At 39.0% G+C, this 14,866-nt stretch overlaps 1 long non-coding RNA gene across 1 annotated transcript; it reads right to left on the bottom strand.

Annotated features, from left to right (window-relative positions):
* Nucleotides 1-6,147: 6,147 nt before the first annotated feature.
* On the bottom strand, nt 6,148-10,084 carry LOC103600326. The gene is made up of 2 exons (XR_551382.1): nt 9,756-10,084; nt 6,148-7,012 (listed from the first exon to the last, which is right to left on the bottom strand). It is a non-coding gene; the product is annotated as an uncharacterized LOC103600326 (long non-coding RNA).
* Between the last annotated feature and the right edge of the window lie 4,782 nt (nt 10,085-14,866).

Here is a 14,866-nt window from a genome sequence, read left to right as displayed (position 1 = left end):
AGCCAAGGCATCAGTTTCATCATTTCCTGGACTGGCTAAGGGGAAGTGTCCTGTGACATGGAAAAGAGTTACTTCTTTCTCCTGTCCTAATTCCCATAACTCTTGCCACATGGCAAGAGATCCCTACCATCCACCACTGATACTTCCAAGTAGAAATCCAAAGGGTTTAGACACAGTGCTTCTTTGTTCTATATATGCTCCCCATTTAGACAGAGTGGGAGTCTGAGCAATGCCCATTTTAGGGTTGGTGGCCCATGTGCACAGCCAACCTATTATGGGGTATATCATCCTTACTAGGACTTTGGCAGTTCCTGTGATAGCTTCAGTGGCTATCAAGGCAGAATACACAGTTGCTAACTGCTTTTCTATTAGGGTGTAATGCACGTCAGCCCCCTTTCAGAGCTGAGACCAGAATCCTACAGGTGTGCAGAATCAGTCTTGTCTCTGCCACAAACCTCATCCTAACCCTGCCTGGGTTATATAAACGTCTAACTCAAAAGGCTTAGTGGGGTCCGCCACTTGTAAAGCCTGTACTTGCTGTATTGCCTTTTATATAGACCAGTAAGCTTGTTCTACTTCCTCAGTCCAATCCCAGAGGGCTCCTTTCTTTGTCAATGCATACAGCGGGCATGCCATTTGGGCCATATGGGGTACAAAAGCTCTCCAATACCCCCAACGTCCCAAATATGTCTGTAGCTGAGCTACCATTGTGGGTTGAGGGTATGCCTGTATCTTATCCATAATAGCTTGTGGGATGACTCTCATCTTACCTAACCAGACCATTCCTAGGAATTTGACTGACAGCCCAGGTCCTTGCACTTTGGCTGTGTTTATGGCCCACCCACATTGTTCCAAATGATTTAACAGCATTTGAGCTTCCTGGGTTAAATCTGCAAGAGAATCAGAGGTTAGTAACACGTCATCAGTGTAGTAAAACATTGTAACTGTGCTGGGCCTAGTCCACTTGGCTAGGTCCTCAGCCACCAAACCATGACAGATGGTTGGGCTATGCAGATAACGTTGGGGCAGTACTTGAAAGTTCCACTATCTTCCTTACCAGGTGAGGCAAACTGATCTTGGCTACCAGCCAAGATTGGAATAGAGAAATAAAGCATTTGCAAGGTCCAATACATAATGATAAGTCCCCTGCTGAGTCATCAGCTGATCCATCAAGTCATGAACTGAAGACACAGCTTCATGCAAAGGAGGCACTACTTTATTCAGTTCTTGACAACCTACAGTCGTTCTCCAGGTACCATCAGGCTTTTTCACTGGCCATACCAGAGCATTAAATGGTCTATGAGCCGGACAAATAATGCCAACTTTCTCTAACTTCAGTATAGTGGCACTTATCTCTGCATGTCCTCCCAGTAGGCGATACTGCTTTACATGAACTACACATCTTGGCTTGGGTAACACCTGTGGGTCCTGTTTAGCATATCCTCACAACACAAGCTTAACTTTCTGTATTCACAGCCGAAACTCTCCAACTGTTGTTTGCAGGTGCAAACCATAAAGTAATTCCATACCCAAGATATATTCAGCTATGGGAGATATATATACAGTATATACATGAGGAAGTAAACTTCCTATGTCCAATGGCAATGACACAGCTTTGACCTCAGTAGTATTTCCTCCATAGCCCTCTATATAAACTGTGGCCCCTGGAAACTTATCTGGATTGCCATAAATCAGGCTACATTCTGCACCTATATCCACCAATGCCAAAACACACTGCACATTTGTCCTCGACCAATGTATTGCCAATTCAACATGAGGCCTCTGGTCCTCACCTGACTCCAAAAGATGAGTACCTTTGTCTCTCCCTAGTCAAAATGGAATGGTTCATCCACCTCCTTGGGAGCAACCAAAAAGTCCTTTAAATCCACTGAGTGTACCTTGCTACCTGTTTCCAGACATTTGGTGAAATGCTGTTCAGGGCACAATTGCTGCCACAAGGCAAACAGGACTGCATTTGACTGTGGGTCAATTTTCTTTTTATCAACCCCTGCTGCAAGTGAGTCAAGCCACATCTGCTTACAGCTAGTCTTGCTTGGTCCCTTTGGGATAAAATCCCAAGCATTTCTTGGGGGTTTGGTCTTAGCCACCTTTCGGACCCCTTTTGCTTGTCTGCTAACCCCTACTTCACCCAAGCCAGCTATCATGGTTGTTACCTCATGTATAAGACAACCAATGTATGGGTCCAGTATGGCCATCAGTGACCCAAAGGATATTGACAGGGTATTTTGCAGCACTGTGTCTCTCATGCTGCCTGTAAAATTTTCATCATCCGGGCTACGAGTGTTCACATTAAACATGGGCTGCCACATCCCCAGCTCTCGAATGATTTGGATCAGTTCAGCATATGTTTGCCATTTACTAACAATCTTGGGCAGTTCTCCAGCATTTGCCCACATGGTTCAGGCAGCTGCATTCACCCAGTCCATCAAGGAGTGATTACCTCGCCCTTGTACATATCTGCAGCTATTCTGCAGCTGCTGCCTCAGGGATGGGTGTATGGTAATGGAGGCCAATTTCTCCACTTCCTCACCAGAGCACATCACACTATCCACCCCTAGGTCCCATAACCACAACAGCAAAGCAGTCAGGGTCTCCCCATGTTTCTGCCTGAACTGTCTCCTCAAGTCAACAAGTTCAACCTGGGTATACAGGACATAGGTGATGAACTGGGTCACCTGTGGATCACTCACTTGTTGTCCATCTGATCCCATAGGCTGTTCGTATCTCATTTTCTCATGCACAACAGTTCATACCTGGAGATGCACAGTTTCCCCCAACTCACCACTGGGTTGGTCGTCTTCTCTGGTGTGAGAGGCAGGAGTGGCCAGTTGCTGCACATCGTCATCCAGGATAATAATCCGCACTTCCAACAACTCTGCTTTCTTCTTCAAATCTTGATCAGTTTGCAGCATAGTGAGCAGCAGCCAGGCTCCAGTCAGCAGAAAAGTGGCCACCAGGCACCACATGCTCAAGGACAGCCACATTTCCTCTTCCTCCCAAGGGGTTTTCTGCCATAGTGCCTGGTCTATGCTGCCTTGCAATACAGTGTGAAGCAACCAGATCCTGGTCAACAGGAGGGTGGCCATAGGGCAGAGCATATTCAAAAGTAGCCACATTTCCTCCTTCTTCCAAGGGCTTTTGGCTTCTATACCTTCCCAGAATCCTGCTGTGACTATGCCAATTGTCAAGCTAGGGCAGGGTCTGGAGCTCACAGACCCCTCAAGCCTGTTGTCCAGACTGGGTCACAAACCCTTCACACGCACTGGCAAAATGGTCCTTGGAGCTGTAGGTTCGAGAGCATAGCTGTGCGGGATGGCCACCCAAGGCAGTAAAACACCAGCTGGGTGGTGGTGCTTTGCATGCGCACTAACTCCACCCACACACAACCTGCTTACAAAGAATGCACTGCACCCCCCCCCCCAAACTGAACCTAAGGTGAGGGGCCTGATTAAATTATTCTATTTCCCCAACAATGAACAATCTAGATCCCTTTCTATTCCAGAGCTACTAAATTCTATTTAGAATTTAAGTTGTTTGGGATGGTGGATATCAATTAACTTCTGACTGCTATTTCCTTTTATAATTTTGTCTAGTCAGGTTAAAGATGCTTACTCTACAAATCTATCTTTTCTTCCTTGGGTCACAGAACTCAGATTTAAAATATACTTGCATTAATACCATATGCAATGATATTAAAATGTGATGGTTAATTCCTGGTAGCTCATTTAAAAAGGGCGGCCACTTTTTCAGTCTTTGTGCTTCCTGTTGGGTTAGGTTCAGGTTATTAACTGCTCTGAGACAAACTGTGATTTCTTTCTACATCAGCTTCTAATCAGGACCCTCTTCCTATACCAGCCATAGATGGTACATCAATGGTATATATATTTTTAAAAGTACATTTTTCAGATATGTTCGTCACTATAATAGGAGTTATTAGTCATAGTCTCTGTCAAAACTGTGTTTGTAATATAGCATGAGAAATAAGGCACAGAAAAATTGTGAAATAAATAGGACAAAAGCTTGGGGTAGGTGATCAGAGACCAGAGAATCAATAAGGAATAAAGGGCAGATGGGGAGAGATAAAGGGTGGGGCAAAAAAGATCTTCCTGGCAAGTGAAACATTGGAGCTGGGAGAAATGTTTTGTGTTCATGGGACTGCCCAACTACAGAAGGAGTATAGAAAGAATTACATAATTCAAAATTTTGTATAAGCACATTTATAGAAATATTAAACATAAAATATTCACTAAGATACTTCCACTCATGTTGTTTTCTGAATATTTACATTTTCTTTATGCTTTAGAATATTGTTCTAGCAGAGTCCTGGGTATGATTTTTATGTTCGTCAAGGACAAGAATTTAAACATGAGATTTGTAGTTATGAAGAATAAAGGGCAGATGGGGAGGGGTGAGGGTGGGGGGGAACTTCCTTTCTTCCTTTTACATCTTTTTTCTTTCTAGAATCTAAACACAGGAGATACAGAATTCACCATCTTATTGTGGAAAGAAGCTTTCATTCTTTATCTGGAACACGGCAGCAGTCATTCTCCAGTTAGATCTAAATGACTGAACTGCAAGGTGAACTGTACTGGTGACTAACTCATTTTCCCTCACCTCCAGCACCCTCTTTTCCCAAGATCAAGCAATTTTCTTGTGTAATGAACTGTATCTGCTATCAAGTGGCCTGGAAAGTAAGAGGTCCAAAGCACCTTCCCAGCCGTTATTTCCTATTTGGTACCATGATGTCTTTTGCTGCTACATCACTAATCGATGTATTCCAAGGCTATACAAAGGAGAAATGCAAAAATGAATGGAAATAGAGAATATATATATGGGGAAAAGGCTTCAATCAATTTTGAATTATTCAGAGAATAGTTTTCCAGCTGATGGGTTGTCAAATTCTTTGCATCGAAAGCTTTTATCTGGTTGGTAGCCTTTTGGTCAGTTCTGTATTGATTAGCAATGAAATGGAAGCAGATGCAACAAGAACATTCTTTAAAACTAACATTAACCTCCAAAAGTGGACCTTAGCGGTTGGTTTTATAATGTATACAAGGTCTGGAGAAAGTGAGTTCAAGGGAAACCAAAACTGTAAGTACAGTAGATAATAAGAAAAAGATAAACAGAATTCAAGCTATATGTTTTCTGAATTTACTATGACTTTGACAGACACAGAAAATAAAACAGGGAAGAACTATAATAAATTTATTTGGTAAGCTCAAGAGACTAGTTTTATTTCCCATAGAGTCAATGTTTTGAGTCTTTTTCTTTTAGCATATAATACCTGAGTAATTTCTTCTACTAACAATTTCTGGCGTGTATAATGTTTATGCTAAACATTTGATGTTTTATGTATTCATATATTACTATTTGGCATTAACTAATTTTCACCAGTTAGCTAATGAAAATATTTGCCAGAAAATCTTCCATATTTTTATGACATTATTTTTTAAATGTAACACAGATATTTACTGGTGACATTATCAAGCAAAAGCACAATATCAAATGGGCAAATTCAGGAAATAAGTTGAGGTACTAAAGAGAGAAGATACTTATTTAACAACAGTAATAATTCATTGTGCAGAAAATGACTAAATTCTACTAATATTCTACTAAATTCTAATATTTACAACACTAAGTTGTTAGTTGTAAGTAACAGCAAAACATGTTGAATAATGTTGATTCCAAATGTGTATGCTTTACATACTAGTTTCACTAGCAATGACTTTACCTATAACTAAAATATGGTTAATAAATGTAAAACAACATAATTACCTAAACCTACACAGCAACAATATAAAACAGTATCAGAGCTAGGAATAAAATAATTTGGCTCCTTGTTGGCATTTTTAATAATCTGTAGGAAGACCTTATAAAGCAACCTAGAGAGAAAAATTATCTGCCTAGACTTTGGCCAAATGCAATTGGATTTAATCACATTTTGGTCAAAGTCTAGGCAGGTAAATTTAGAGACAAAACTGGTCATAAAACCAAAGCCAGTCTTACAAAAACCTTCAGAAATAAAAAGCAAGAATTTTTCATAACTATATCAGGGTGAATTTAACATAAAAAACTTGACTAAGTCTCGACATGCAGAACTGAAATCATCATTCATTTAATCCAGAATGGAATTTATCACATATTTATTAGGTACAAGCATGTTATTATATTATGGATTAGTACACATTTAAGTATTTTTTTCTATGTACATATTCTAAAACATTGAGTAAGTAGTGTGTTTCCGTCAGTATGAATAAGCTAACAATTTTGAAAAATGTTTAATCATGGTGAGACAAATTCACATATACTTCTAGTGGCATCACACACTGGTGCAATCCCTTTCAAAAGTAAGCTGACGATACATTTCAAAAGACACAACTATGTTCATTCCCATTGACTCAGTAATTCTAGTTTTAAGAATATTTCCCAGGAAATGATTAAAAAACAAACAAAAACAAAAGCTATATGATAACAGTATTTATTCTTTACAAAACAAAAAATGGGAAGTAATTCAAATATTAAACAATATGTAACTTCCTTAGTAAAATATAGTATATCAATTTAAGGAACATTACAGTCAAGTAAAAAGGAAAAATAGAAAACTTATGTACCGATATAGGGAACCGTGTGTGATATGTCAAGAGAAAACGGCATAATACTAAATTGTATGTAGTTTTCATGTATATGGCAAAAACTAGATATTATTGTAATTATATACACTATGCATGTGAAAAAGTATTTAAGATACAATACTTATGAATAATAAAATTGGAAGTCAGAATAGGGATAATTGTTTTTACTCCAAGTATTGCATAATGCTGTTATAGTAGATGCATATTTAAGTATCTCCTCAAACCTCTTCTGGGTCCATACCACCTTCATGCACAGCAGTAGGCCCCTGAGAGAAAATGAAACAGAAGCAGAGAGAGATGGAGAGGTGCTGCCTGCATATCTACAGGTTCCTATTCTTCACTTGTGAGACGTGGCTTCACTGGCAGGAAAAAAAAACAACAACCTTAAATCCTTAAATTCCTATCTTTTTGTGTGGACCAGTTTGAATTGGTGTCTGTTACATGCAAATCAAGAAACAAAACTAAGACAATTTTTATGTTTCTTTCATAATCTTTAACTTGTATTTTTAAAAAGAATCTGTATAAGCATAGCAAGTGCCACATGTCATCTAATTGCATTGCAAATGGTGTTATTTACTGTAGAAGTATATTGTGTAGACAGTTCCTTTAATAATACAGCTAATATAAAGCAACAGTATTTCTAGACAATATAATATTCCTACTAATGCTAAACAAACATGTTAATATCATCCTTCTTTTTGCTCTTTAGTTAGAATCATTCCACCTATGATTGAAGTGGTATATTCAGGGATAAAAATTATCTTTTAACCTTGAACAGAAAGGCAGTGTGTAGGAATTCTAGTGGATTATTCTCTTAATATCTGACTCTGATCTTTGCCTAAGAATTTGCTTTTGTTGCTTTTGCTAGCTTTCATTTACTGTTTACCATGTGCCAGATACCATGCAAAACACTTCATATATGCTATCCCATTTGCTCTTCACAAAATCCCTGTGCCAGAATCTTTCACAATGACAAGTACTTTTTCTCTTTTCCATAATTACTTAAGTGTACTTCCCATTAGACAGGCATTGCTTTCAGTATCAGAAATACAAAGATAAAAAGCTCAGACTACGAGAGGAGAAAGATGTACAAAAATATAGTAAAAGTGATAAATGCTACAACAGTGGTATGTACAAAGTACTCTGAGGTATGTGAGGGAATTACAAGCAATTTGGGGCTCGTTGTCTAATTCCTAAGAATTCTGATACACCTGGAGAAGTGCTGAGATAATCTGAAATCCAAGGAAAGAGAACTAATTTGCCTTCTTGAATATATGTAAGGTAATTTAGAAGAAAGCAGAATCTGAATGAGTAGGATGTTAGTTTTTGAGTGTTTAGGCTGCAGTAAACATAATAGTGAAAGAAAGAGCAAGTACGAGGGTACTTCGAAAGTTTGTGAAAAAATGGAATTGAAAGATAATCTTACCATAAACTTTTTGAAGGCCTCTTGTATTAAGGGATACACTGGGTACTCTTTTTTTATAATTATTCATGCATCATGTAATTTTGATGGTCTGCCATGTATCGAGACAGTATAGGAGCTAGAAAGATCACTGTAAGAACATATAACCTCGGAATAATTTTATTAATATTGTAAATATGGGAAATATCAATTATGCTTTATGAGTATATTGCTTAATGTTTAACAGCAGTATGACTTTATTTTTTAATATAATCTAAAAACGATATTCTTCATTCGTGCTTCATTTGGATAGACTCATCTTATATTTGCGTTGCTTTTCCTTGCTGAATGATTCCTTCTCAGATTATTCAAAAGAAAAATAATTTAAAGTTTGCTTAATGCTGTCCTGCTCACTTTTTCTTTTCCCTGTAGAATGTTAATTAACATCTTGTATAACGTGGACACCCTTAACTTAAAATCCTTTCATGGCCTAGTTGCGTTTCATATAATGTTCCAAATTCCTAGCACCTTCATATGACCTGTCTCCTGCTTACCTACCCTCTGTAGCCTCATCTGAGACTATGTTCACCTTTTATTCACTGAATTAATTCTATTGGATTTGTACCCCAAAAGCACTATAATTTTTTCTTAAGGGTTTTGCAAACACCATGACTTCTGCCTTTAGTACTCTTTCTCCTCATTCTTCTCCTGACAAATTATATCACTTCTCCATGACAGGCTTCCTTGACTCTGGGTTACTCTCTCTAATGTACACAGCACCTCCTTGACCATTTGTATAACAGCCTTTTTGTAAATCTGTTTCTCCCACAAACCTGTAAGCTTCTTGAGGTCAGGGACTTCATTAGGCATTTATAGTACCCTGCTGTGTCTGTCAAAAAGAACATGCTCAATATTACTTAAATAAGTGAACCAATGAATAATTATTAAAACTTCTACATGACACAATGCTGTTATTCAAGGGTACTTCTGTTATTCAAAGGGTCTGTGGAAAAAATAGAATTAAAAGATAATAAGAATCTTTCCATGAACTTTTTGGGGTACCCTCATATAAAGAGTAATGACCAGTTTGCATTATGCTATAAAGCTGCATATACATTAAAGTTCAACAAATCGACAAATAAAAATGTATTTCTCAATCATGGAACTCAAAACATGTATACTGTTTTAACATGTATAGGGGCAGAATAGTGGCCCCTAAAGATGTACTCATTCTAATCTCCAAAAGCTGTAAGTATGTCAGGTTATATGGCAAAGAATTAAGGTTGCAGGTGGAATTAAGCTTGCTAATTAGCTGACCTTGAGGTGGGGAGATATCCTGAATTATCTGGGTTGGCCCAATTTAATCACAAAGGCCCTTATAAGAAGAGGAAGGCAGAGAGAATCAGTGATCTGGCAGTATGAAACAGACTCTGCCAGATGTTTCTGGCTTTGAAGATGGAGGAAAAGGCTCAAGGGCCAAGGAATGTGAGCAGCCTCCAGAAACTGGAAAAGTCAAAGAAATGAATTCTCCCCTAGAGTCTTCTGAAGGACCCCAGTCCTGCCAAAACCTTGACTTTAACCGTATGAGACCCATTTTGAATTTCTGATTTTCAGAATTATAATAAATTTATGTTGCTTTAATCCACTAAGTTTGTGGTAAGTTTTTACAGCAGCAATAGGAAACTAATACTCATACTCACCACAATGAACAGGATTAACTTTGGCTGCATATGACAGAAAACCTAAGATAATGGTGGCTTAAACAAGACATAAGTTTACTTCTGTCTTTGTAAAAGAGATCTTGAGGTAGGAAGTCCAGAGCTGGTTATGGTATTCCACAGTGTCAAGGACTTGGGCTCCTTTAGTCTTGTTGCTTTGCCTTTCTGAAGGAGCTCTAGCCAGCAGATATGATTTCAACCAACAGGAAGAAGGGAAAGAATAGTGAATCATCTCTTTTTGAAGAACGTCCTCAATGCTGCACATAGCACTTCCACTTACATCTCATTGGCCAGAACAGAGTAGCATAGTAGCACCTAGGTACAGACAAGAAGGGAAAGAGTAATTTCTTTCAATTTTTTAAGTATATAAAAGTAGTTTCACCTAGATTTTAGATCATTTAGGGCAGAAGCCTTCATTCCACAAGTAGTTATGGAATATTATGGAATAATTAGTATGCTGTAGTATTTGCCAGATTTTGCATGTACACACATCAAAATATGAGTATATACTTGTTCAGCAAATGACATAAGACATTTACATCACATTCAAACTTTACTGTTATAATTAGTGGAAACAGAAAAATTCTTGGTTGATAAGAAATAAGGTTAAAAAATACTTTTTTTATTTCTATATGTGTATTACTCAGGGGCCTGGCAGGAAGCAGATGGCACACTCAATGGGTAAACTGAAGAGAGTTTAGTGAAGAGAATATTTATAGAGGTGTGGGCAGGTTTTAAGGGAAGGAATGATAAAGCATCCAATGATTACCATCCCTAGGCCTGACAGCACAAAGGGAAGAAGCATATTCTGGAACTTGGCAAGACCTGGAGTCATGGGACAGGGGTGTCTGGCAGAAGCCATGGGCCTTAAGGTAGAGGAACGAAAGCTACAGCTACAGCCAGGCAGGAGGGAGTGTGGAATAAATATCCTGACCAGTCTTTCCTTCCTCTGGTCATTTGCCAATGCCTCCAAATTGGCTGAAACCAAATAGAAACCAGAGGGCAAAGCAGCCTGGGTGAAGTGGTCTACAGAAGTCAGCCTCTCAGAGTGTGGAAAAGCAGAGAATGGACTTTGAGGGATAGAGAATAACAAGTATAATATGAAAAAGCAAAGCATTTTACGGAGTTGGAATGGTTCAAAAAATCTTGAACAAAAAGAGGAAGAGAAATGATCCAAACAGAGCTGGAACAAAGAAATATAGAGGAAATGAATTATTAAAAAGTAAAACAGTGGGGAGAGTCACAGTGTCTCATCATAAGTGGGATAAAGAGAGTGAGCAAAGAAATAGAGGCATGAGGTCTGAAGAGAATGAAAGGGGTCTGACCAGGGATCCTAAAGTTGTGGATATAATTGAACATAGGGTATTTCTTATCACTAATTTTTTCATGTGAGTTTAACACAATGGTGGAATAGCTAAAACCTATCACTGACTGCAAATATTTTAAATACTCTAAAGATTGAACAGTGGCAGTGATTGTAACTGAGGATCTGTGGATTACAGAAGGCCAGGACTGTAGGTCAAAGAAACAGCCGCACTCTGTAACAGAACCACTCAGCTGCTAAAATAAGTCAAGATGCCAGAGAAAACAAATACATGTAGACAAAAGAGAAAAAACTTCAGTAGAAACCAGATATCAGACACCTGATATCATGGTAAATACTCAAAATTCATTCAAATCTAAAATATGCATGCTGCTCCCTCTCTAGAACAAATTATCTTACTATAGTTCCAAGTATAAAAAAAAACCTAAATGTTATTCATGTTCATAAGTAATAATAATAGATACTATATCTTCTGTGGAGGCAGCCCTTTAAAACAATCCATTTTTACTCTTGTGATTTTATGGGAAAGATTAGTTTTACTTTTTGAATGTTCACAAAAATCCTGCAAACATCTCTCTCTACATAGATAATATCACTATTAGACATGTTTCAAGAAAGTTGCTCCCAAATAAGAAGCTAGATGTGTTAACATTTCATTTACTTATATTAAAAACAAGAGCCTTATTCCCCAGAGGAAGAAAAGCCATTTTGTGGTACGATATGTAATAAAATCATATCGAGGTATAAGAAAACATTTGTCCCTTTTATCACCTCTTGGGAGGCTTTATAACAAAAGCTGGTGTGGGTCCTGAGGACAAGTGTTGGTTCTGCATCACCCTATAGTCATGTTTCCTTCCTGACTCAGTGATTGTAGAATTTGGTGAAACTGCAGCAGAGAAATGACTATTGCCCTCTTTCGTCCCATTGTGAACCACAAATCTAGAGTCACTACTGAGCCATGGATTGAAGAGTAGGTTTAGGGGACCTCTTAATTCTGTACTCTGAGTGGTTAACATGTATCACATTTGTTCTTTTTCCTTCAAAGCTCTAAGTTTAAAATTAGGTATTGAATTGAGGAGTAGCACCAACATGCTATCCTTCCATGAAATTAACCAATTTTTAATTTTTATGAAGATTAGGGAATAACATAGTATCACTTCTCAAATGTGTTTGGGAAGATCAATATACTTGATGCAGAACACCATGAAATAGCTACATTTTAAACTTAAAATAATTTTATGTCAAATTTTATCCCAATTTATACATGAATCATATGGGGGGCAAATAGCAGGTACAAAGGAGTTATGAAAAAATTATATAAAAAGCTCAATATTGAAAATATACTGCCCATTTACACTTTTCCCTGTAACTTTGGAAAAGATTACAGTAATTCATTTTTAGAATACCTCTCCTTCAGCATATACAATCCCAGTGCTCAGTAGAGGCAGTGCTATTGACATTAAAAATAGGAGTACATACTGAATGTGTATGACGGCACTACAATTACTGAAAACCAGCAATGCTGCTCAGTTGGATAGAACATGGTACTGAAAAAAAAGTTACCTTAAAAGGTACCAGTATACACAGTTAAGTCTGACCCAAGCTAACTAGCCCAGTAACCACTAAAGTAAGGGAGAAGATGACTTGTACTTCTCAGTTTGTCCCTTCACTTTGTCTGTTTATGATTTCAAGGTGAGGAGATATACTGAAGGAAGGTTTGTGGGGGATACAAGCCAGAAAGAGAAAATACCATGTGTAATAATACTTCCTAAGTTCATGGGTAGGCAAACTGTTTGCTAGAGTTAGAATTTTTTTTTTTTTTTTTTTTTCCTTTCTGCCTGGAAATTAGGGTAGCTTTAAAAAAGGTGGGGCAGAGGTAATTGCTGGCAAAAGATAAAGTCTATGACCTGATTCAGAAGGCAACTGAAGAACATTATACAGCCCTTAAAAGGGGAGGAAAAAATCACCACTGAATCAAGCAAAGGAAGGACACTTTTGACATGTGCAAGTTTAGTTAACATTGTATTGAGGAAAGGAAGGACCACCTGTACTTAAAATGATCATTAAGAATAATGATCCTAGTTTTGGTGTTCAGGATGAGTGTAGATATACAAACATAGGTATAGCAAAGAATATTTACTGTCACATTTAATGCACTGATAAATAATACATTTACTTCTCAAAATGCCGAACAAATGTGGGAGAGAAACTTTTAATCTATATTCGAGGTTAAACTTTCTAATTTTAAATTACCAGACTTTAGTTGCAAATTTATTTCAGTTGTAAAGTTTGAAGAGATTATTAATGAATCTGGAAGATTATTAAAAAATTCTGGAAGGTGTTTAAAAAATAACTTTAGCATAATAAAAATTCTGCCATAGATATAGCAAAAATTATAAGCATAAATTTATTGAGCACCTACTATGTGCCAGCACTGTTAGGTGATTTATTATACCATTTCTAATACTCGAATATGTTACGTTTCACATTTCAGTTTTCTCAATTTCTCTACCGATAACTCACACATTATTAATTTATAAGTACATTATTGGAAATACAGTTAAGCTCATTTATTGCATAAAGTTGTTCCCAAAGACATTTCCTCATTTGAAGGTTGCGGGAGCAGGAAGAGAAAGCTAAACCCAAATCCTACTTAATACTGAAGACGACTTTCTTGGTATGTGTGGTGTTATCTTCATAGTTTTTCAGAAATCCCCAAACTTGTACAAAGTCAAGGGCTTAAGGTAAAATCAGCAATCCGTCAGTCTCAGAGACCACATTTGTCAGCGTCGTTTCTTGCCTTAAGGTCCTGTACAGCGATGACTGCCCCTTTAGGTAGTAAATCATGGACTGTTAATACCTTAACTCTAAGTCTTGACGCCTACGACTCCGGCGGGGAGCAGGGCGGAGAGCAGGGCGGCTGGGCGGGGGAGGCCGAGGTGACAGCAGGTGAGAGGCTGCGGATGAGGAAGTGAGACAGGCACAATATGGGTATTACTCATCGAGCTTTACTGCCGAGGTTGCTCGTAAGCGGAACTTCTTGCCTCTCTTTCGGTCCAGCTGAAGTTCGATCTAATTGAAGTCATTTCCCACTCTGGTTCGCTTGGGGGAAAACCATGGTCCGTTTAAGGGAAGGGAGACACGACTGAGCGGGTCAGGTAGTCTCACTCGTGACGCCGCCTGTCCTCTCCGTCAAAGGTCGAACTTCCCGAATCAGTTCCTCACTGTTCCCCGAACCTGCCCTTCCTCAAATCATGGGAACTCCCCGGGTAGCCCAGAGCACGACCCCTCTCCCTCTGGCCCCGGGGTGCGCGGAGCGGACAAGCGAGGCGTGGGAGCGGAGCCCAACCTTCAGGAAGAGGGAGGGCTGCTTGCTTGGGATGCTCCGCGGCGCTGCTCTGAGAGCACTAGGTCCAGAGGAGAATGAGCCGGACCCGAGGGTGCCCCAGGCAGCTGCGGCGGGTGTGGCCAGTTCAGAGACAGAACGCCGCTGAGCCTCCGACTTTACCTTTCCCGCTCCGACTGCCTGTCGCCCTTCTGACCAGGTCCCCACAGTTTCTCAACGCTCCCCTCCCTCATCCCACCACACCTGAGGAAAACTTTTCCCTCTCCCCTCGATTCAAACTCAGCAGCGTATACGGTTGCCGCAAACCGTCCCGTCCCTAGCAACAACGTTCCGGCCGTAGAGCGAGCGCCTCTAGGTGTAAGGAAGGTGATGTCGTAAAGCCGCGAGTGTCGTAAACCAGGTGCGGTGGGGAGGGGGGAGGGG

This window comes from Galeopterus variegatus, unplaced genomic scaffold (assembly GCF_000696425.1).
Source record: "Galeopterus variegatus unplaced genomic scaffold, G_variegatus-3.0.2 Scaffold3306, whole genome shotgun sequence".
NCBI lineage: Eukaryota > Metazoa > Chordata > Mammalia > Dermoptera > Cynocephalidae > Galeopterus > Galeopterus variegatus.
This window is presented reverse-complemented; position numbering and strand designations above follow the sequence as displayed.